Raw genomic sequence first — 25180 nt, 5'->3', positions numbered from 1 at the left:
ATAAAAAAAGAAGAGAAAGAATGAAAAAGTTGTGAAATAAAGTTGTGAAAGTTGCAAAAGAAATGGGGTGTCCGGTATTCCATTGGAAGTTGAATAATGGGGTGAATGTTAAGCATGATTCAAATGTTAAAGGAAAGGAAGATAGTGATATTCGGACCACATTTCATGAGGGTAGCAGCCATTGAGCCTAAATGACCATACCTTTACACTCAGCCCCATTACAAGCCTTAAAAAGACTTTTTTTTTTATCTTGAGTGAGTTGAACGATTGTTGATTGGAAAATAAGGGCAAACCTATGGGTGAAGTCATGCATGTGTTCATCTTTGTGAGTGTGAGAGTTGCATGTGATTCCAAAACTTTAAATTGTTAAAGAATTATGTGTGTGAATATGGAATCATCTCTGTTGTGAGGGCATTTGAGTACCTTTGTTGAGCTTGAACTTGCATTTGAAGCAAGTATTGTGAACTTGAACATCTTTGATAATGGTGAGTCACAACTTGAATGTTTGAGTGCACAATTGATCCTTGCATGAGTAAGTTGAGACTTGTTGTGTGCATTCATGATTGAGTCTTTTGTAGCACTGTTTGAGACATCCTTTTTAAACTGCTGAACTTGAGTTTTACTTGAGGACAAGTAAAGGTTTAAGTTGGGGTGTTGATGAGTTCGAGATTTGGACTCATTTAGGGCTTTGTTTATATAAATTTAGTGTTCTCAAATGCTTATTTTGTGCCAATAACTGATGTTAAATCCTTGATTTTCAGGAATATGGATTAAGCAACAAAGCAAGGACACTAACAGTCAGAAAGGAACAAAACAAGCTGAAGAAATGAAGATGGGCGAGCTTGAGAATCGCCAAGAGCACTTGGCGTATCGCCAAGTAGCTCATCAGACCGCCTAAATATCTAGTGTACCAAGCCCTAAAGGGATGAACCAAGTTGGCGATGAAAAGGAGCAGTCGCCGGATAGCCGAGTGATTCCGCGAAGCCAAGATAGATCGCCTAAAGTTAGAGACCTTGAGGACACTGAATGCCAAGGCAGAAGGGAAATGGAAGAGACCAAAAGGCGACTCGCCTAGTGGTTCGGCGAGCCCGACTTACTTCGTCGATTAACTCTTCGCAGCTTATTTTTGGTGACTATAAATACGTTTTTGAAGATTTAGTTTAGTATCAAATAATCTTTAGAACAAATTAATATTGAGTATTGAGCATCTGGAGACAGTTTTCTCTAGTTTACCTTAGCTTTGGAGGATTGAAGAAATTCACTATTGCGAATTTGGAAGTGGGTCTTTAAAAATCTTCAAATTGGAGCATTGTAAGGACGAAATCACTCTTACCCAGTTGATGGATAATCAATTTGGTAACGATTTTTACTTTTTTATAATGTCTAGCTAAAACCCCAATTCGTGGTGTGTGATTATGTGATTATGGGCTGATTTGGCTTATGGGTACTGCTGATTTTTAGTTTAAATGTTATTTAAAAGTGAGTTCAATAATTAATTGGGGTTTAATTTAAGAGTTGTAGTTGCAAATGCAATTCTATGTTTGTGTTTTTGTCTTGCTCGAGAGAGAGGTTTTCGAACTAAGATTTTTGATTAATGGTTTGTGGGTATTGGGTTGACTAGGGTTCAGCTCGAGAGAGTGAATCTTAAACCCAATCCCACACATTCAACTCAAGAGAGTGGATGGATTAAGGTGCAGGCTGCTCTTATTTTGTATATTTTTCGATGTTCGAGAGAAATCGCTTGATTCAGGGTAAATTGTTCGAGAGAAAGTTTACCTCCCTTATAGCCTAGCCTATTCACTAATATCTAGCTATTTTTTAATAGTTGCAATTACCCATATGTCTATAATAGCCTATAATCGATCACATCCCAATAATCCATCTCATTATTATTAATTTTTATTGTTTCTAATTGTTTGTAGTTGATAAGCAAAACCAAAACCCCCCATTTGACATTCGTGTCACTTGTTAATTTGAATGATGTCTTTATTAGATAACTTTAATTCCTATGACTGATTTGACCACATTTATAATTCCTAATTGAATCTTAAACACGTACCGCTCCCTGTGGGATTCGACCCCAACTCATTTAGTTGGGTTTTATACTGATTTGCGATCGTTGAACACCTAGAATTGGATGTGGTGTCTTTGAAACGTTATCTTAATCAGCCGTATACATCAGACTCCACATTTAGCTCATGTAGTTTTATGTCGGTTATTAGTAGCTCCCTTACAATCAGATAATATTGCATTGACCAGGTTATCATTTATAGTTAGATCTCAGTCTCAGTATGTTATAAATTTGGTCATTTCATTTAGTCATTTCATATTTAGTATTCTCAGTTTAGTATCATGGTTATCTCATATCGTTGCTCAGATATATGTTTGTTCAGTTATGTTTTAATTCATCTTTATTATATCATGTATGCTCAGTACCTTTCAAGTACTGACGCATATTCTGCGCTACATCTTCTAGTGATGTAGGTTCAGTCCCCAGCTTCCAGATCACACATAGATCGGTTCCCGACCTTCAACTCAATAGTATCAGTGGTTTGTCCTCATTCTCCGAGGACGACAAACGTGTTCTTTTTCTATTTTTCTTCTTTACTTTCAGTTTTGCTAGATTTAGTTAGGGCATGTCCCAGCATTTCTCGTCAGTTATAGGCTTATGTCAGACATAGTTAGTTTCAGCTTTAGTATTTGAGTTTGACTTTTCAGTTGTTGTTAAACTCTCAGTTTTCATATATTCAGATAGTATATGGGTATTCCCCATCATTTCAGTTTATCTCATGATTTAGCTTCCGCATTAGTTCAGTTTTATAGATATGTTCAGTTTGCTTATGATATGCCAGCTCAGGTTTAGCTTAGGGTCACTCGTGATTTTAGGTACCGTGTCTGCATCCTGGGGGTATCTTCGGGGAGTGACAGGCTCAGGGGGTGACAGATAAGTATGAAGTCTCCACTAAGTCTTCTCATATGTATGCCAAGTCATACACTACAAGAATTCTTAACTTTAAAATATCCGTTGATTATCAACCTCAAAAATTTCAACACTTGGATGGTAAAGGAAATCCGAAGCAACATGTTGCACACTTTGTGGAGACATCTAATAATGTTGGAACCTATGGAGACCATCTTGTCAAGCAGTTTATCTTCTCTCTAAAAGGAAATGTCTTTGATTGGTACACGGATCTTGAGCCCAATTCTATTGATAGTTGGGAGCAACTAGAGCACGAGTTTCTCAATCGCTTCTATTGTACAAGACGTACGATGGTCATGGTGGAAATCACGAATACTCGCCAAGGGAAGGATGAAATGGTTATACATTTCATAAATTGATGGAGGAACGCGAGCCTAAATTGCAAAGGTAGGCATAGTAAATCTTCTTCGATAGAAATATCTATCCAAGTAATGGATTTGAGACCTTCTTTACATCTTACAAGGAATAAAACCAAATCTTCTTGACAAAACTTGATTTTCCTTCTGCATATGCTTGATAATCTTGTTCTTCACAAAATCTTCATTAATGCTGCTTGTCACAAAATCGGGTTTTTTCACTGGAGGAAGATGACATACAGGTGGGTCTGTTTGGTATCGGTGTTGTAATGTATTTGTTGTTGTATGTAATGGATTGGGATTGAATTATTAAGGGAAATGGGCTGCTAATATGAGGAGATGGCATCTTGGTTGTTGAATAATGGGCCTGTTTTTAATAGGCCCAAAATGGGTCCGAAAATGGGTTTGAGGCAAGGTGAAAAGGGTTATATCTTGGAGTTTAAGAAATAGCCAAATTGAGTTAAATTAACAAATTCGGCTAATAATTAGATATGACAAATTAATATAATTAATTAATGAACTTCTTAATTAATTCAAAAACATTAACTACAATTTAAACTAAGCTAATTTAATTAAATACTTACTAAAATTAAAATCTTTTTGAGATGATTTTCAAACATTTATAAAATATACTAATTATATGCATATATATTATTTAAAAAATCGTAAAAAAAGTGACAAAACTATTTAAAATAATTTGAAAAAAAAATATTTTGATTTTTATAAAGTAAATTATTTCAAATCGTTTGGAATTTAAGAAGCTCGATGATTAATATATATTGTGGAGGTCCAAAATTGGGTGTCAACACACGTACCGCTCCCTGTGGGATTCGACTCCAACTCATTTAGTAGGGTTTTATACTGATTTACGATCGTTGAACACCTAGAATTGGATGTGATGTCTTTGAAACATTATCTTAATCAGCCGTATACATCGGACTCCACATTTAGCTCATGTGGTTTTATGTCGGTTATTAGTAGCTCCCTTACAGTCAGATTATATTGCATTGACCAGGTTATCATTTATAGTTAAATCTCACTCTCAGTATGTTATAAACTTGGTCATTTCATTTAGTCATTTCATGTTTTGTATTCTTAGTTTAGTATCATGCTTATCTCATATCGTTGCTCAGATGTATGTTTGTTCAGTTATGTTTTAATTCAGCTTTATTATATCATGTATGCTCAGTACCTTTCAAGTACTGACGCATATTCTGCGCTACATCTTCTCGTGATGTAGGTTCAGTCCCCAGCTTCTAGATCACACAGAGATCGGTTCCCAACCTTCAACTCAATAGTATCAGTGGTGAGTCCTCATTCTCCGAGGACGACAGACATGTTCTTTTTCTATTTTCCGTCTTTAGTTTCAGTTTTGCTAGATTTAGTTGGGGCATGTCCCAGTACATCTCGTCAGTTAGAGGATTATTTCAGACATAATTAGTTTCAGCTTTAGTATTTGAGTTTGACTTTTCAGTTGTTGTTAAACTCTCAGTTTTCATATATTCAGATAGTATATGGGTATACCCCATCATTTCAGTTAATCTCATGATTTAGCTTCCGCATTAGTTCAGTCTTATAGATATGTTCAGTTTGCTTATGATATGCCAGCTCAGGGTTAGCTTGGGGTCACTCCTGATTCTAGGTGCCGTGTCTGCATCCTGGGGGTATCTTCTGGGGGTGACAGGCTCGGGGGGTGACAGATAAGTATGAAGTCTCCACTAAGTCTTCTCATATGTATGCCAAGTCATACATTACAAGAATTCTCAAATTTAAAATATCCGTTGATTATCAAGATTAAAAATTTCAACACATTGAGGGTAAAGGAAATCTGAAGCAACATGTTTCACACTTTATGGAGACATCTAATAATGTTGGAACCTATGGAGGCCATCTTGTCAAGCAGTTTGTTTGCTCTCTAATAGGAAATGCCTTTGATTGGTACACGGATCTTGAGCCCAATTCTATTGATAGTTGGGAGCAACTAGAACACGAGTTTCTCAATCGCTTCTATAGCATAAGACGCACGTTGGTCGTGGTGGAAATCACGAATACTTGCCAAGGGAAGGATGAAATGGTTATACATTTCATAAATTGATGGAGGAATGCGAGCCTAAATTGCAAGGGTAGGCTTAGTAAATCTTTTTCAATAGAAATGTGTATCTAAGTAATGGATTTGAGACCTCCTTTACATCTTACAAGGAATAAAACCAAATCTTCTTAACAAAACTTGATTTTCCTTCTTCATATGCTTGATAATCTTGTTCTTTACAAAATATTCATTAATGTTGCTGTGCATGGTTAAAAATAAAGTTTAAAATATATGGGTTAAATATGGTTTTAAAATATTTAGTTTTTATTTTTAAACTTGCTGCAACAACAATATTGAAAATATGATTTAAAACTTTTTCTCCACATGTAGATAGATAAAAATCTTCATCATCATCAAATTGATTGCAAATTGATCATAAATCGCCTTGAACAAGTCTTTAATTTCGTTCTATTGGATCATTGAATCATGTGCTCTGATACCACTTGTTGGGTTCAAAAGTGATTAAGGCGTCATGCGGAAGTTTATAATTTGCAAATCATATGGTTGATAAATTGGATGACAAATAAAAGTATACTAAAGACATATTATTAATATAATTTGGTCAAGCGACCTATATATTGAAAACTAATATTAAAAAACATAAACTCTATTGGGAGAATAATCTCCCATAAACTAAACTTTTAAACGTCTACATTGTGGATCCTAGAGTGTTGTGTTATGAGAATAGGGATCTTCAATTTATACATCTCTAAACTTTTACTCTTAGGAAAGAATAAACCAAATATAGAAGAAAAATATATGATAATGTTTTGTCTTTTCTTTTAGGAAAAAATAAAATTCAAATAAGGTAAGAAAATCAGGGGAAACCCTAACAGTATGTTTGATACTGCCCTAACCTAATTTTTTTGCACAATGATGTAGACATAAGATTAATGTTAATACCGACATCACATATCCTCGGGCTATAAATGCTCTACCCTATAGTAATTTGCACTTTCAAACTTCTAGATCTTTTAGTTTGGCGGGAAACCTATTCTAAATTCTAGAACTGCACTCATCGGTAAGTGTAACTCTCTCATAACTGATGTTAAATCCTTGATTTTTAGGAATATGGATTGAGGAACTAAGCAAGGACTGTTAGGTAAAAAGGAACAAAACAAGCTGAACAAATGAAGATGGGCGAGCTTGAGGATCACCAAGAGCACTCGGCGTATCGCCAAGTGTCTCAGCAGATCGCCTAACGTTCTAGTGTGCCAAGCCCTAAAGGGAAGAACCAAGTTGGCGACGAAAAGGAGCAGTCAGCGGATAGCCGAGTGATTCCGCGAAGCCAAGATAGATCGCCTAAAGTTACAGACCTTGAGGACACTGAATGCCCAGGCAGAAGGGAGATGGAAGAGACCAAAGGGCGACTCTTCTAGTGGTTCAGCGAGCCCGATTTACTTCGTCGATTGACTCTTCGTAGCTTATTTTTGGCGACTATAAATACGTTTTTGAAAATTTAATTTAGTATCAAATAATCTTTAGAACAAATTCACTTTAGAGGATTGAAGAAATTCACTTTTGAGAATTTGGAAGTGTGTCTTTAAGAATCTTCAAATTGGAGCATTGTAAGGACGAAATCACTATTACCCAGTTGATAAATAATCAATTTGGTAACTGTTTTTACTTTTTATAATATCTAGCTAAAACCCCAATTATTGGTGTGTAATTATGTGATTATGGGCTGATTTGGCTTATGGGTATAGCTGAATTTTAGTTTAAATGCTATTTAAAAGTGAGTTCAATCATTAATTGGGGTTTAATTTAAGAGTTGTAGTTGCAAATGCAATTCTATGTTTGTGTTCTTGTCTTGCTCGAGAGAGAGAGGTTTTAGAACTAAGGTTTTTGATTAATGGTTTGTGGGTATTGGGTTGACCAGGGTTCAGCTGGAGAGAGTGAATCTTAAACCCAATCTCACACATTCAGCTCAAGAGAGTGAATGGATTAAGGTGCAGGCTTCTCTTATTTTGCATATTTTTCTATGTTCGAGAGAAATTGATTGATTCAGGGTAAATTGTTCGAGAGAAAGTTTACCTCTCGTATAGCCTAGCCTATTCACTAATATCTAGCTATTTTTTAATAGTTGCAATTACCGATATGTCTATAATAGCCTATAATCGATCACATCCCAAGAATCCGTCTCATTATTATTAATTTTTATTATTTGTAATTGTTTGTAGTTGATAAGCAAAACCAAAACCCCCCATTTGACATTCGTGTCACCTGTTAATTTGAATGATGTTTTTATTCGATAACTTTTCTTCTTATGAATAATTTGACCACATTTATAATTCACATTTGAATCTTAAACACGTACCGCTCCCTGTGCAATTCGACCCCAACTCATTTAGTTGGCTTTTATACTGATTTACGATCGTTGAACACCTAGAATTGGATGTGGTGTCTTTGAAACGTTATCTTAATCAGCCGTATACATCGGACTCCACATTTAGCTCATGTGGTTTTATGTCGGTTATTAGTAGCTCCCTTACAGTCGGATTATATTGCATTGACCAGGTTATCATTTATAGTTAGATCTCAATCTCAGTATGCTATAAACTTGGTCATTTCATTTAGTCATTTCATGTTTAGTATTCTCAGTTTAGTATCATGCTTATCTCATATCGTTGCTCAGATATATGCTTGTTCAATTATGTTTTAATTCAGCTTTATTATATCATGTATGCTCAGTACCTTTCAAGTACTGACACATATTTTGCGCTACATCTTCTCGTGATGTAGGTTCAGTCCTCAGCTTCCAGATCACACATAGATCGATTCCCGACCTTCAACTCAATAGTATCAGTGGTGAGTCCTCATTCTCCGAGGACGACAAACATGTTCCTTTTCTATTTTCCGTCTTTAGTTTCTCTTTTGCTAGATTTAGTTGGGGCATGTCCCAGCACTTCTCGTCAGTTAGAGGCTTATTTCAGACATAGTTAGTTTCAGCTTTAGTATTTGAGTTTGACTTTTCAGTTTTTGTTAAACTCTCAGTTTTCATATATTCAGATAGTATATGGGTATTCCCCATCATTTCAGTTTATCTCATGATTTAGCTTCCGCATTATTTCAGTTTTATAGATATGTTCAGTTTGCTTATGATATGCCAGCTCAGGGTTAGCTTGGGGTCACTCGTGATTCTAGGTACTGTGTCTGCATCCTGGGGGTATCTTCGGGGGGTGACAGATAAGTATGAAGTCTCCACTAAGTCTTCTCATATGTATGCCAAGTCATACACTACAAGAATTCTTAACTTTAAAATATCTGTTGATTATCAACCTCAAAAATTTCAACACTTTGAGAGTAAAGGAAATTCTAAGCAACATGTTGCACACTTTGTGGAGACATGTAATAATGTTGGAACCTATGGAGACCATGTTGTCAAGTAGTTTATCTACTCTCTAAAAGGAAATGTCTTTGATTAGTACACTGATCTTGATCCCAATTCTATTGATAGTTGGGAGCAACTGGAGCACGAGCTTCTCAATCGCTTCTATAGCACAAGACGTACGATGGTCATGGTGGAAATCACGAATACTCGCCAAGGGAAAGATGAAATGGTTATAGATTTCATAAATTGATGGAGGAACGCGAGCCTATATTGCAAGGGTAGGCTTGGTAAATGTTCTTCATTAGAAATGTCTAACCAAGTAATGGATTTGAGATCTTCTTTACATCTTACATGGAATAAAACCAAATTTACTTGACAAAATTTGATTTTCCTTCTTCATATGCTTGATAATCTTGTTCTTCACAAAATCTTCATTAATGTTGCTTGTCATTGTTAAAAATAAAGTTTAAAATATATGGGTTAAAAATGGTTTTAAAAAATTTTGTTTTTATTTTTAAACTTGTTGCAACAACAATATTGAAAATATGGTTTAAAACTTTTTCTCCACATTTAGCTAGACAAAAATCTTCATAATCATCAAATTGATTGCAAATTGATCATAAATCGCCTTGAACAAGTCTTTAATTTCGTTCTATTGGATCATTGAACCATGAGCTCGGATACCACTTGTTGGGTTCGAAAGTGATTAGGGGGTCATGCGGAAGCTTATAATTTGCAAATCATATGGTTGATAAATTGGATGGCAAATAAAAGCATACTAAACACATATTATTAATATAATTTGGTCAAGCGACCTATATATTGAAAACTAATATTAAATAACATAAACTCTATTGGGAGAATAATCTCCCCATAAACTAAACTTTTAAACGTTTGCATTGTGGATCCTAGAGTGTTATGTTATGAGAATAGGGATCTTCAATTTATAGATCTCTAAACTTTTACTCTAAGGAAAGAATAAACCAAATATAGAAGAAAAATATATGATAATGTTTTGTCTTTTCTTTTAGAAAAAAATAAAATTCAAATGAGTTAAGAAAATCAGGGGAAACCCTAACAGTATGCTTGATACTGCCCTAACCTAATTTTTTGCTCAATGATGTAGACATAAGATTAATGTTAATACCGAGATAACATATCCCCAGGGTATAAATGCTCTACCCTATAGTAATTTGCACTTTGAAACTTCTAGATCTTTTAGTTTGGCGGGAAACCTATTCTAAATTCTAGAACTGCACTCATCGGTAAGTGTAACTCTCTCATAACCGATGTTAAATCCATGATTTTCAGGAATATGGATTGAGGAACAAAACAAGGACACTAACAGGCAAAAAGGAACAAAACAAGCTGAAGAAATGAAGATGGGCGAGCTTGAGGATCGCCAAGAGCACTCGGCGCATCGCCGAGTAGCTCATCAGACCGCCTAACGTTGTAGTGTGCCAAGCCCTAAAGGGAAGAACCAAGTTGGCGATGAAAAGGAGCAGTCGGCGGATAGCCGAGTGATTCTGCGAATCCAAGATAGATCGCCTAAAGTTACAGACCTTGAGGACACTGAATGCCCAGGCAGAAGGGAGATGGAAGAGACCAAAGGGCGACTCTCCTAGTGGTTCGGTGAGCCCGATTTACATCGTCGATTGACTCTTCGCAGCTTATTTTTGGCGACTATAAATACGTTTTTGAAAATTTAGTTTAGTATCAAATAATCTTTAGAACAAATTCAATTTAGAGGATTGAAGAAATTCACTTTTGAGAATTTGGAAGTGTGTCTTTAAGAATCTTCAAATTGGAGCATTGTAAGGACGAAATCACGATTATCCAGTTGAAGGATAATCAATATGGTAACGGTTTTTACTTTTTTATAATGTTTAGCTAAAACCCCAATTCTTGGTGTGTGATTATGTGATTATGGGCTGATTTGGCTTATGGGTATTATTGATTTTTAGTTTAAATGCTATTTAAAAGTGAGTTCAATCATTAATTGGGGTTTAATATAAGAGTTGTAGTTGCAAATGCAATTCTATGTTTGTGTTCTTGTCTTGCTCGAGAGAGAGAGGTTTTAGAACTAAGGTTTTTGATTAATGGTTTGTGGGTATTGGGTTGACCAGGGTTCAGCTGGAGAGAGTGAATCCTAAACCCAATCCCACACATTCAGCTCAAGAGAGTGAATGGATTAACGTGCAGGCTTCTCTTATTTTGCATATTTTTCGATGTTCGAGAGAAATAGCTTGATTCAGGGTAAATGGATCGAGAGAAAGTTTACCTCCCTTATAGCCTAGCCTATTCACTAATATCTAGCTATTTTTTAATAGTTGCAATTACCCATATGTCTATAATAGCCTATAATCGATCACATCCCAAGAATCCGTCTCATTATTATTAATTTTTATTATTTGTAATTGTTTGTAGTTGATAAGTAAAACCAAAACCCCCCATTTGACATTCGTGTCACCTGTTAATTTGAATGATGTCTTTATTCGATAACTTTTATTCCTATGACTGATTTGACCACATTTATAATTCCCAATTGAATCTTAAACACGTACCGCTCCCTATGGGATTCGACCCCAACTCATTTAGTTGGGTTTTATACTGATTTACAATCGTTGAACACCTAGAATTGGATGTGGTGTCTTTGAAACGTTATCTTAATGAGCCGTATACATCGGACTCCACATTTAGCTCTTGTGGTTTTATGTCGGTTATTAGTAGCTCCCTTACAGTCAGATTATATTGCATTGACCAGGTTATCATTTATAGTTAGATCTCAGTCTCAGTATGTTATAAATTTGGTCATTTCATTTAGTCATTTCATATTTAGTATTCTCAGTTTAGTATCATGCTTATCTCATATCGTTGCTCAGATATATGTTTGTTCAGTTATGTTTTAATTCAGCTTTATTATATCATGTATGCTCAGTACCTTTCAAGTACTGACGCATATTCTGCGCTACATCTTCTCGTGATGAAGGTTCAGTCCCCAGCTTCCAGAACACGCATAGATCGGTTCCCGACCTTCAACTCAATAGTATCAGTGGTGAGTCCTCATTCTTCGAGGACGACAGACATGTTCCTTTTCTATTTTCCGTCTTTAGTTTCAGTTTTGCTAGATTTAGATGGGGCATGTCCCAGCATCTCGTCAGTTAGAGGCTTATTTCAGACATAGTTAGTTTTAGTTTTAGTATTTGAGTTTGACTTTTCAGTTGTTGTTAAACTCTCAGTTTTCATATATTCAGAAAGTATATGGGTATTTCCCATCATTTCAGTTTATCTCATGATTTAGCTTCCGCATTAGTTCAGTTTTATAGATATGTTCAGTTTGCTTATGATATGCCAGCTCAGGGTTAGCTTGGGGTCACTCGTGATTCTAGGTACCGTGTCTGCATCCTGGGGGTATCTTCGGGGCGTGACAGGCTCGAGGGGTGACAGATAAGTATGAAGTCTCCACTAAGTCTTCTCATATGTATGCCAAGTTATACACTACAAGAATTCTTAACTTTAAAATATTTGTTGATTATCAACCTCAAAAATTTCAACACTTTTAGGGTAAAGGAAATCTGAAGCAACATGTTGCACACTTTGTGGAGACTTGTAATAATGTTGGAACCTATGGAGACCATCTTATCAAGCAGTTTATCTACTCTCTAAAAGGAAATGTCTTTGATTGGTACACGGATCTTGAGCTCAATTCTATTGATAGTTGGGAGCAACTAGAGCACGAGTTTCTCAATCACTTCTATAGCACAAGACGTATGATGGTCATGGTGGAAATCACGAATACTCGCCAAGGGAAGGATAAAATGGTTATACATTTCATAAATTGATGGAGGAACGCGAGCCTAAATTGCAAGGGTAGGCTTGGTAAATCTTCTTCATTAGAAATGTCTATCCAAGTAATGGATTTGAGAGCTTCTTTACATCTTACAAGGAATAAAACAAAATCTTCTTGACAAAACTTGATTTTCCTTCTTCATATGCTTGATAATTTTGTTCTTCACAAAATCTTCATTAATTTTGTTTGTCATGGTTAAAAATAAAGTTTAAAATATATGGGTTAAAAATTTTGTTTTTATTTTTAAACTTGCTGCAACAACAATATTGAAAATATGGTTTAAAACTTTTTTTCCACATGTAGCTAGACAATAATCTTCATCATCATCAAATTGATAGCAAATTGATCATAAATCGCCTTGAACAAGTCTTTAATTTCGTTCTATTGTATCATTAAACCATGTGCTCTGATAACACTTGTTGGATTCGAAAGTGATTAGGGCGTCATGCGAAGCTTATAATTTGCAAATCATATGGTTGATAAATTGGATGACAAATAAAAGTAAACTAAAGACATATTATTAATATAATTTGGTCAAGCGACCTATATATTGAAAATTAATATTAAATAACATAAACTCTATTGGGAGAATAATCTCCCCAAAAACTAAACTTTTAAACGTCTACATTGTGGATCCTAGAGTGTTATGTTATGAGAATAGGGATCTTCAATTTATACATCTCTAAACTTTTACTCTAAGGAAAGAATAAACCAAATATAGAAGAAAAATATATGATAATGTTTTGTCTTTTCTTTTAGGAAAAAATAAAATTCAAATAAGGTAAGAAAATCAGGGGAAACCCTAACAGTATGCTTGATACTTCCCTAACCTAATTTTTTGCACAATGATGTAGACATAAGATTAATGTTAATACCGAGATCACATATCCCCGGGCTATAAATGCTCTACCCTATAGTAATTTGCACTTTGAAACTTCTAGATCTTTTAGTTTGGCGGGAAACCTATTCTAAATTCTAGAACTGCACTCATCGGTAAGTGTTACTGTCTCATACTCTATTAGCCTCCTCTTGTTTTCCAATATCTCCTTCACATATTTGACATACTTTGTTATTCCCTACAAAACGTCAACAAGTGGCAAATTAATGTGAACTTACTTAACTAAGAAGAGAAACTTATCAAAGCATTCACTTTGCTTTATTTCTTGAAATTTTGTGGAAATGGAGGAAGTGATTTTACTTTATTTGTTGCACTCTCCACGTGTGAGATTTGTCCAACCTCATTATTTTTCTTTTCACTTGTTACTGCCTTGTGAACCTTCTTTTTTGGAAACAACTCTTCAAGTTGCAGACCATTATGGGTACCTACGCCATTGACCTTCTTTGAGTTTGGATTAGTGATATCTGGCAAGGCTCCTCGAGAATGTGAGTTTTGAGTATTAGCGACCTTTCCATGTTTTTTGTCTAGGTTCTTAGTGGCCAATTGATTGTAAAGTATATCTATGGCTAGATTTTCCTGATTCGTGTGATTCTGTCGAAGACTTCCATGATTTTCTTCAAGATCTCTTCTAATCTCATGTTTCCCTAATTACCACTTTGCTAATTGGCCGAGCTATGTTGATTATCATGTTTTCCCATTACCTTGAGGTCTATATTGATTTTGACCTTGATCCTTAATTTGGTTACCTCCTCATAAGAAATTTGGATGGTTTCTCTAACTTGGATTATATGTATTCCCAAAGTTCTGGTTTCTTCCATTCCTTAGAGCATTTCCTGTGAAGTTCAAGATTCGCCCCCATAGAATTTTGTAGTATGATCACCACTGCCACATACTTCACACCACACTTGTTGTCGCATCACATATACTGGAGCGTGTTGTTGCCCCAATGTCAGATTACTAAAGTGAGTGTTCATCATGTTTTGCATTGCAACCATTTGTGCAGTTAAATGTGTCACTACATCTACCTCGAGTCTTCCAGCAGTCTTTTGTACCACAGGTCTAGCTCCTCTTCCATTCCATTCGGGATTGCCTTATGAAATTCGATTCAACAGTGTAAAATAATCCTGATAAATTTTCTCTAAGGCTTGCCCCTTGTAGTAGAGTCGAGAAATTTTTTTGTGTTTGGTTCAAGACCTTCAAAGAAGATATGGACCAACACCTCATTGGCTTGGTGGTGAAGCGGGCAGCTTACCAATAAGGATTTGAATATATCTCAAGCTTAATATAAATTTTCTCCTCCTTTCTGCCTAAAACTCAATGTGGCTTGTACACGTAACATCCAGTTTTGGGAAAGGTTTTGTTATGTTATAATTTCCGCAATACTTATGTTATGTTTAGTCCATATTTCCTTTTTTACTTCCACATTTACCCTTATCGAGGGTTCTTTAGGTTGACCTGTCTTGGTGGGACAAGGCAGGTGCCATCACACCTAGTTTTTGGGTCGTGACATCTATATCCCAATTCTATCCTTAGTTTTTTATCATTTTCCCTTCATTTCAGTGCCTATTGTGGCAGTTGTGGTTCTTGATTATATTTGACTATGCATTTTTTGTGTGATGTAACCTTTTTTTGAATTTGAATGCATCTTCCTTGAATCTACTGTCTCCTTTTAATGCAACTCCATGTTTGTGCTTATTTATTCATGTTAGTGTTCCCAAGTGGCCATGATTTTACTCAGAATACATGTACTCTTGCTTGGTTTACTTTTATTTACTTTTTTATAATGTTAAAAGCGTAATATGTGTTGATAACATGTGAGTTAGTTTGAATCATAGGATCTGATCGTCTATGTGGAAAGGGGAATGTGCAAGTAGTAAACATAATCGACGGGGGAAATAGTTTGTCATCATCAAAAAGGGAAAAATATTGCATTCTCATGTTTTGATTAGTTAACAAACTATAGAGTAATAAGATCTTGTAAAGGGACCTGATCCTTCGAGTGGTGGTCGTTCAGGACAACTCAGTGGAATGCAGCTCTAAAGCTGCAAAAGTTGTTCTAGTAGGTGGGCATGACAACAGAGGCACAAAGTTCTCAACCAATGGTATACTACGTACTAGGTTAAATTTTTTTAATCCTATACAATATATATATATATATCAGTTAAGAAAATTATCATTTGGGACATCTATTTTAATTATTTAGGGGGGCATCAATGTAAGTGGAACATGTTTGTAATTAATTTGTATTTATGGGCATTTGCTTAGTTCCCCGTTTGAATTTGGTCAAATGATCTGATTGATAGCTGATTCTTTTGGACCAAATTTATTTTGTAAAAAAATCATGAAAGTACAATTACCTAACTTATATTACAAAAATATTCTCCAAAATTTACATGGCAAGTCTTTAGCCCAAAGCACAATCGGATATACAATCATCTACACAACTTTTACTTTACTTTTTTATAAAAATATTTTAAAATTTATATATAATAGTATACATTCAATATACAAAATTGTAAGCGATATTTATAAACTCTTATACAATTTATACACTATTATACAAGCTTGAATTTAGTCAAACTTCACCGTCTGATTTCTCTCAAACGGTAATAGGGAATCTTTTGAAAGTTTGTACAGAGGTCGATCTAGTGATGGCCTATCATGAATCACAACAGAGTTTGATTAGGAAATATTTTGAAAATTGTTGACAGTTTGCTCTTGGAATTTTGCTATAGTGATCATGTTTGTAATTTGTGATTTTCTGAAGTTGTAGATGAAATTTTGAGACGATTTTTGTTGCACTGGATTTGTCTCATCAAGATCTATCATTCTACTCTTAGTTTGAAATTTTGGAGGTCGGAGGGGGTTGTGGCCCCATGGCAGCCCTCTAGGGCTTTTAGGCTCCTCCTTTGGTCAATTCAGGTAAGCATTGAAAGCTTGGCTAAATTATGTAAAATAACATTATGGGTTGTACTAGAATGTAATTATCTCATTATTTTCCCATTTTTCGTTATTTCTTTTTTCCATTTCTGATTATTTTTGCACGAATTTTAATTTTAATTTTAATTTTGCAGAATATGTTACCACAGTAATTTTGTAAAAGACAGGGTTCTTTATAATGGACACCAAATATATTTTTGAACAAGTGTTTTCTCACCATTTCAACTTAAAATTCCAGCTATGAATATAACAACTTATCCTTAGTTTCTGTGTCGAATTTTGAATCATTTCTGCATATTTTCTTACAAACAAAAATCAAGTCTTTGGGTAATTCAAGAATATCTTTGAGTTCGAGGTACCATTACTTCTGCAACATGTAGTGAGAGAATTTAAATTTCGTAAAGACACAAAAAGTTTTGTAAGCTCGAATATTCTTTTTAATAGAAGTTTTCTATTGTCCTACTTCATTCAATTTTCTAAATGTTGATTCAATTCTAAACATTAGAACTTTACCTTTCTGTATCATGTCCTCCAGTAGCGGAACTATGTACGATGAAGGGGATTAAATTTAATCCATTTCGTAAGAAAATTATATTGTATATGTAGGTAAAAATAATCATGTATATAATTAACCTGTTTATTATTTTTTTAATATAAAGACAATTTTTGTGTAATATTTTATACATCCCCTTATTATTATAATTTGTCGCCAAATAACTTCATTTGATATGACACTTGCCAAAAAATATGGAATAGTTAGACTACATTATTGATTTTTAGTCGACAAAGAGGAAAATATTACTCTTGTACTCTAACTAGATAAGGCCCAACAACTAGTGTTGAAGCATGGAGGAAAAATAAGAAAGGCCAATGATAAAAGAAGGAAAAAAAAAACATAAGCATTCTCATAAGCATTCAGAAACATAGTGATTTAATTCTTATTTTGGTTGTTTGTTCAAGGGGAATGCATAGGGTCATTCAATTATATAGTTGATATTGTACTCTTCCTAGAGAAAACAGAACTTCATTGCCCCACCTTATGGCAAGGAAAAATCTACAAATAGGGACATTGATATGATAAATGACCAAACTTTGATAAAAAATAAGAACTTTTAGAGAGGATGTCTAAAAATATTTATTCATACCATGGGGATATTAAATTTTAAGGCTGAACTCATCAAGAGACACTCAGGAGTCATTTTGTTGGAATAAAGGTTATGATGAGATTAATTATGATGGATAAGTTATGTAAAGATTGGTTATGATGGAATAAGTTGAGTGACATTATTATTACATTCAAAATAATATGCATGGCATAAATTTTAAGAACAAGTGTTTTTTTTACAAATATACCCTTCATGAATGTGAAAAGTGATGTATAAAAGGGTTTAAAGGGATATTTTTATCATATACCTATTTTATATCGGGATAAGTTATCTCGGGATTACTATATCACCCAAGGAGAGGAATAACTTATCCCGATATTGAATATTAATCCTGCAATAAGTTATCACAGAATTTTCAACCAAACAACAACTTAAGTGGTACTATAATTTAATCTCATGACAATTTAGTGTTATCATTCACACCAAACGACCCCTTAATACTTAATACCATATTTATGCATGTCAACTTAGATTTGTGTCATTTAAACACCGATAATAGATTATTTTGACACTTTTTGCTGACTAAACTACTTGTGTGATTGTCACATCAAGCAGGCACATGAAGAGTCTATGGGCACATTTGGCCATTCGATATGAGCTCAGGATTTGAAATCACGCTATGAAATCATGAGATGAAGTTGAATTTTTGTTTGGACACGCAATTTGGACTGTTTATATTTGTATGTTTTCTCATAAACATAAAAAATCACATAAATTGTAAAACTATTAAAATTGTCCAATTTCTTTATATAGTCTTACCAAATAAGCAAAAGTTTATAAATCGCATAATACACTATTACAATACTATTCTAAAAAAAATACAACATTTATTGATCAAATTTCATTTCAATAAAAAAAATTGAACATAAATTGTAGTGTACTAGTCTTTAGTATAATTCTCTCACATAGTCCGAACAATCTTTTCACATCGAACTTGCATTGCTCCATCATATGACTGAGAAGACGAACCATCATTGTTACGTTGAGCCATTTGTTGGTTAATATCATAACTAACTATATCTTCATGTTCATAGAACGTAAATATTTCATCATTCCTTTCTAGTAAAACAATGGGAAAACTACATAAATCCCACTAGTTTAGGTCCTAATTACTAAGATTCCTGATAGTTTCAAATATTACTTCCTCTACCATATTTCATGCTTAGGATACATGAGTCTGAATACGTGAGACACATATATCTGCCGAATTTTAAGATCGAGATACACATTTTATTTATTTAAATTAATTGGTTGTAACGAATTTCCTAAATTAGAGGAGTTATTGAGGATTTTCAAAATACATGGACAATTAATTCTGAAAATTTAAATTAGTTAAATTCCTTGATAAAAATCAAGGATTATATCTATGTTTAATTTATTTTATTTTATTATATTATTAATAAAAGACAAAAACTTGTATATCTTGGCCATGTAATTTGATTAGTTTCATTTTATTACACTTAAAATAATAAATTCATTAATTTTATGTATCTATTATCAATATATAATGTAACCAACCAACTAAACACTTAGATACATGAGTATTATACAAGTACGTACATTCATATTTATCATAGAACTTGGAAGTATCTTGTATTAATTTCATGTATCTATTTATATGATCTAATATTATTTCATGTATCTATATATATATATATATATATATAATTCGATGTATCAAGTATCAATTTCATACATTAGATCCAAAAACATGTATCTTATATAAATATGAAAATAGTTAGATACATTGTAATAACACAACAAATATATATATGATAATATTAAGATACATGATAGAAGACCATATACATATGACAAGACTCGGATACATAACAAAACAAATTGTGTCAAATACATGCCTAATTTTCCAATAATACGTAAATCTCTAATTTATTCATTAGATACATACACACTTAATAAGATACACTGATAAAACTAGATACATATAATTATATCTCAATAATGTATCAGATACATCAATAACGTGTCAAATACATGTGTAAATCTCCGCTTATTAAAACTTTCCGATTACATCCATGGATGGTCAAGGCATCTCACCGCGGCGATGTTTGCTTCACCTTTTGATTCATAGGTATTGCTTGATGTGCCTAGATCTGATGGGAGAAGTGACGTGAAGTTTCTTGGTTGATCTATATCATACAAGGTATGCAATCGATACTATCGTCAATGTCGAATTTGATAAATCTATTGGGATTGAAATCTCTGCTTTCAACAATACCCATTGTCTCTACGCGCGAGAGATGTCTATTCTTGCGAGAAAAAATGGTGAATTCGTGCGGAATTGGTTTCAGAGTGAGAAAATCAAAGACCAAGAATTTGATGTGTGTGGTTACAAGCTATAGAGCATCCATTTTAATGGAATGTTTCTTGTCGGTAAATTTTGACTCTTCAAGGGAAGAGGAAGAGGAAAAGCTAGAGTTTGAGTTTTACACTAACTCATACTCTTTGAGAGAAATATATTTGTTTTTAATTAAAACACTAATTTTGAAGTTTAAATGTAAAGATAATTAATCAATCCTATTTTTAAGGGATATGAGTATCAATTGTATCTTCAATAATATATGGTATAAGTATTAAAAGTGGTAATGTATGTAATTGTTTAAAAGTAGATATAAAATTAATATATATGATAGTGATGTATGTCTAATAAAGTAGTTTATCCTAAAAAAAACTATGTAACACTATACAAGTTATGACAATTGTCACTTGTGTGTCAATATCATGTGGCGTACACTGAATCTTCAGTAAACGGTGTCGATATATATATATAATGCAAGTTAAAAATTTAACAATGCACTTCTAAATAAATTGCATTCTTGACTCATTGGCTTAGATTGATTTTAAGCTGGAAGAGGTCTTGAGTTCAATACTTAACCACATTTTTTAGTAGAAGTATGTTATAAATATTGTATTAATGCTTAATACCATATTTATACATGTCAATTTAAATTTGTGTTATTTAAACACCCATAATAGACTAAACAACTTGTGTGATTTTCATATCAAACAGGCACATGAAGAGTCTAAGGGCACGTTTGGCCATACGATATGAAATCATGATTTGAAATCATGATATGAAATCATGATATGAATTTAAAGTGTTGTTTGGACATGTAATTTGGCCTATTTATGTTGTGTTTTTTCTCATAAACATAAAAAAAAACTTCTTAAATTGTAAAACTATTAAAATTGAACAATTCTTTATATAGTCTTACCAAATAAGTAAAAGATTACAAAATCACATAATACACTATCACAAAACTATTTAAAAAATACAATATTTATGGATCAAACTTTAATTTAATAAAAAGATAAAATTGAACATAAATTGTAGTGTGCTAGCCTTTAGTATAATTCTCTCACATAGTATGGACAATCTCCTCACGTAGAATTTGCATTTCTTTATCATATAATGAAAAGACGAATCATCATTGTTACTTAGAGTAATTTGTTTGTCAATATCATGACTAACTATATGTTCATGTTCATAGAACGTAAATATTTCGTCACTCCTTTCTCGCAAAAAATATGTAACACTGCACAAGTTATAATGACAATTGTCACTTGTGTGTCAATATCCCGTGCGAACATTGAATCTTCAGTAAGCGGTGTCGATATTTATAGAAGGCAAGATAAAAATTTAACTATCGTACTTATTACTCCCTCAGTCCCATTTTATATGAGGTATTTTGACTCGGCACGGAGTTTAAGAAAGAAAGAAAGACTTTTAAAACTTGTGGTCCAAAATGCATAATAGAAATTTGTGTGGCTGTAAATCATTTCATTAATGGTAAAATACATATTTTATAGTTAGATTGTTACTTTATATAGAAATGTGTCATTCTTTTTTGGACTGACTAAAAAGGAAAGTGAGTCATATAAATTGGGACAGAGGGAGTAATAAATTACATTCTTGATTCATTGTTTTAGATTGATTTTAAGCTAGAAGAGGTCTTGGGTTCAATATTACCAACCACAATTTTAGTAGAGGCATGTTATATTTTGCAAAAATAAGCTTACATTGAGATTTGAACCCCCAACCACAAACACCAGAGGTGAACGGTAAACTAATGCGCCATTAGATTAGTATTTGTCAAATATTGTCATTTTATTATACAGATACTTTATATATAGTATCATATGTATATTAGTAAAAAGTCGACGAAGAGGTGTTGCCATTCCCTCAACGTGAGTCAGTCCCTGTCAATATCATAATGGTTTATTGATTCATTCATGCCTTGTTTCTAAATCTATTTTTTAAGCTCTAAAAATTCATTCAGACACATTGCGCAAAGATTAATGTCTATAATTAAATAGTTTGTTGATATTTAGAGACTCTCTCACTTTCTTTATAATCTTGCAAATATTATCAATAGTCCTTTGTATGGAGCTAAAAAATCTTTCGTGTTTCAAAAATCAGCATCAACAACATATTATTTATCTACCTATAAAAATAATATTTTTGTAACGAAATACTAAAAGAACATGTAAAGTAAATGAGAAAGCTTTGTGTAAACAATTAATATTATTCTAAAAAAAATATTTTTTCAATTAATAACATAGCGATCAGTCTTGTACACTCAATATAACAATAGAAAAATATTTTATATCAAACGTTGATTTGAATGAAGAAGTAGTAATAAATTTGGTTGGTAATAAATATAATAAAAAGATAATGAATTTGATGCACATATATGGTAAAGTATGAACTGATTTGAAGTAATAATAAATTTTATATTACTGAGAATAATTGTTATATGAGATATAAATGATTTTAAAAGTAATGATATAAATTATAAATGTTATTTACATATGAAATAAATGGTTAGTAGATACAAAAATGAATTATTATTTTTTACAAATATATAAATTTGTGGGTCAATTTTTGTATTTGAAAAATCTCAAATCATGATTTGAAATTTCAAAATCATTATATTTTTTTTGGAGAATTTGAGTTTTCATCTCATGAGAAGAAATCGGTATGAAATCACATGTCCAAATAGTGATTTAGTCTCATGATTCCCTACGACGATATAAAATTGCATGTTCAAAATGCCTAGTAAAAATAGACTTTATTTTTTTATTCTTTTTTCTTTTTTTTATTCCTTTTCTCTTTCTTCTCCGCATAATATTATACCATTAATAAACTTTCCACCAGTTTTGTTATCTTGTGAATCGAAATTAAATGAATGAAGACCGCCACAATTTTCTGAGAACATGTGTCATTTTCTGCATAAAATCAAATTAAACAATGAATTTTATTTTTTTTAAAAGAATTTTAAACCGAAAAAGAAATGTCACTTCTTTCTAGAAGGGGGGAAGATGAGTTATTGGGTAGGTGGGGTTAGGGTTTAGAAATTTTTATTTTATTTTTTGAAAAGTATTTTTCTTTTTTTTGCATAATTTATTTTTAATTATTATTTCGGACTCAAATTACATGGTTTTCATTTAATTCATTATTTTAACATGTCATTGATAAGAATGTTACACATTCTTCTATTTTAATAATATTAAATTTTTTTTTTATCTTTTCTTCTTTCTATTTTTTTTCTCTTGAAACTATGGTTACTCTTTTCATTTCAAAATATATGGTATTTATAGCTCAGAATCTGAGCCTCACATACATTCGGTAAGAAACTACTCATTCTTAAAAAATAAAAAATAAAAAATAATTTTACTAATTATCCCCTAATAAAGAAAAGCTTATTACTCTCTATGTCCCTAATTACCTGTATAATATTTTTTTTACTTGTCCATTTTGATTAATAAAAAAAGAACAAATATTTTTTTATTTATTATATCCTTAATTAATTAATTTTAATTACTATAATACACCTCTTATTTCGAAACCAAAAAAAAAACTAAAACATCACTTATTTTAAAAACCGATGGCCTAAAATTTAGGAGAAGAGACAAAGGGAACTTTTTGTTTGTTTCAGATATGGGACCTCAAAAAGGGTTCACGAGCGAAGCATCCAACAGGTATGATTTTTTCTAAGCAGACAAACAGAATATCTCAAAAAAAATCCTCCTTTATTTATTTTGTTATTTTCGTTATAATCTTTCTCTGTCTATAGAACTGTAATACAAAATAAAGAACAATATTTTGTCTTGTAAAATTTAGTAAAGAACTATTTAATTGCATGTGATAAATAGTAATTGGTACGAACATGATTTGTTCATGTTAAATTTGGTGAGGCAGCACTACACATGTTCAAGAACTATGCATAATGTAGTTGTTATTTGTTATCGTCATGTTTCTAGTGTGTACAGATTGGTTGAACCTAATAAATAAAATTGAAAGAGGGAATAATAAAATGAAAATTAAAATTAAAAGAGGGAAAGCAAGAAGATTGCCGTTAGTGTGATTAAATAATATAAGGTGCAGCTGATTGAATCTTTTTGAATGTTACTTAATTTTTCTATCAATTCTCTCATACAGGTGTAAGACCATAAATAGGGATCAAGCTAATATCTTAGATGCCCACTCAATTATAAGGAGATTTTTCTCAAAAAGTCGTTTAACTTCTTTTTTTATAACTTAGAAATCATTCAAATACAGGCATTTCACCTACCAAGTTTATGTTGGGTGAATATATAGTCTATTTAGCCGTATTTCACTCATATTTGTGTATTATTTTGAGTAGATTCTAGCTTGATATTCCCTATTTTCACTCAATTACATGATTTAGAGCTTAAGAAAGGTATTTTATGGTTTGTAGGTTAAAGGACCTTGAAATTCACTAAGTATGAAAAAAAATGAACAAAACTTACAAAACCAAATCCAAGGTGGTGGGGGGAGTCAAAATACACCCCCTCTAAAGTTTATCCCTCGCACGGGATGGAAATGGGGCGGGGCGGATTGAAGTGGGTTTTTTTAAAAACTAATGCGGGGCGGGGTGGGTATATGTAATTTTATGTGGGTTTGAACTTATTTTTAATTTCTTACATATTATAAGAGTGATAGAGTATTATTTATTAAGATAATTTCTTTAAAGCTAAAATGTTTAAGATAGTAAATGAAAATTGTTCAAAAAATAATAATTCAACTGCTTACATGTTTCCCAATTGACCTCTAAAAAATAAAATTTTAAGTCACCATCCTATTAAATTAATACAACTTAATGAATATATTTTTATGAATTTTATTTTTATATCAACCTTAACTAGAAAAAGAAAATATTAAAAAAATTATGCGGGGCGGGTTGAAAATGAAAAAAATATTATGCGGTACCGATTAAAAAATTTGCGGGTTAAGCTCAACTCGCCCCGCCCCATTGCCATCCCTACCTCCACGAAGCATGGGCAATGCGAAGCTGAAGAGCTCGTGACACGAGCTCCCTGCCTCACAATGCGAGATGATCCAGACCTGCAACTCTACAAATACCATACATACGTGTTTCAAAAAAGAGATTTCGGTCCTATTGTAAAGGAGAACGGAGTAGGAGCACATAGAAGAGCTAAAACACCAATATTCTAGGCTTACTTCTAAACTCTAACTTCGATTACTTTTATTTGTTGTTTATGAATTCTACTTTGTGTAATCGGA

This window comes from Solanum verrucosum, unplaced genomic scaffold (assembly GCF_900185275.1).
Source record: "Solanum verrucosum unplaced genomic scaffold, falcon-dt-bn FXZP01000262.1, whole genome shotgun sequence".
NCBI lineage: Eukaryota > Viridiplantae > Streptophyta > Magnoliopsida > Solanales > Solanaceae > Solanum > Solanum verrucosum.
This window is presented reverse-complemented; position numbering follows the sequence as displayed.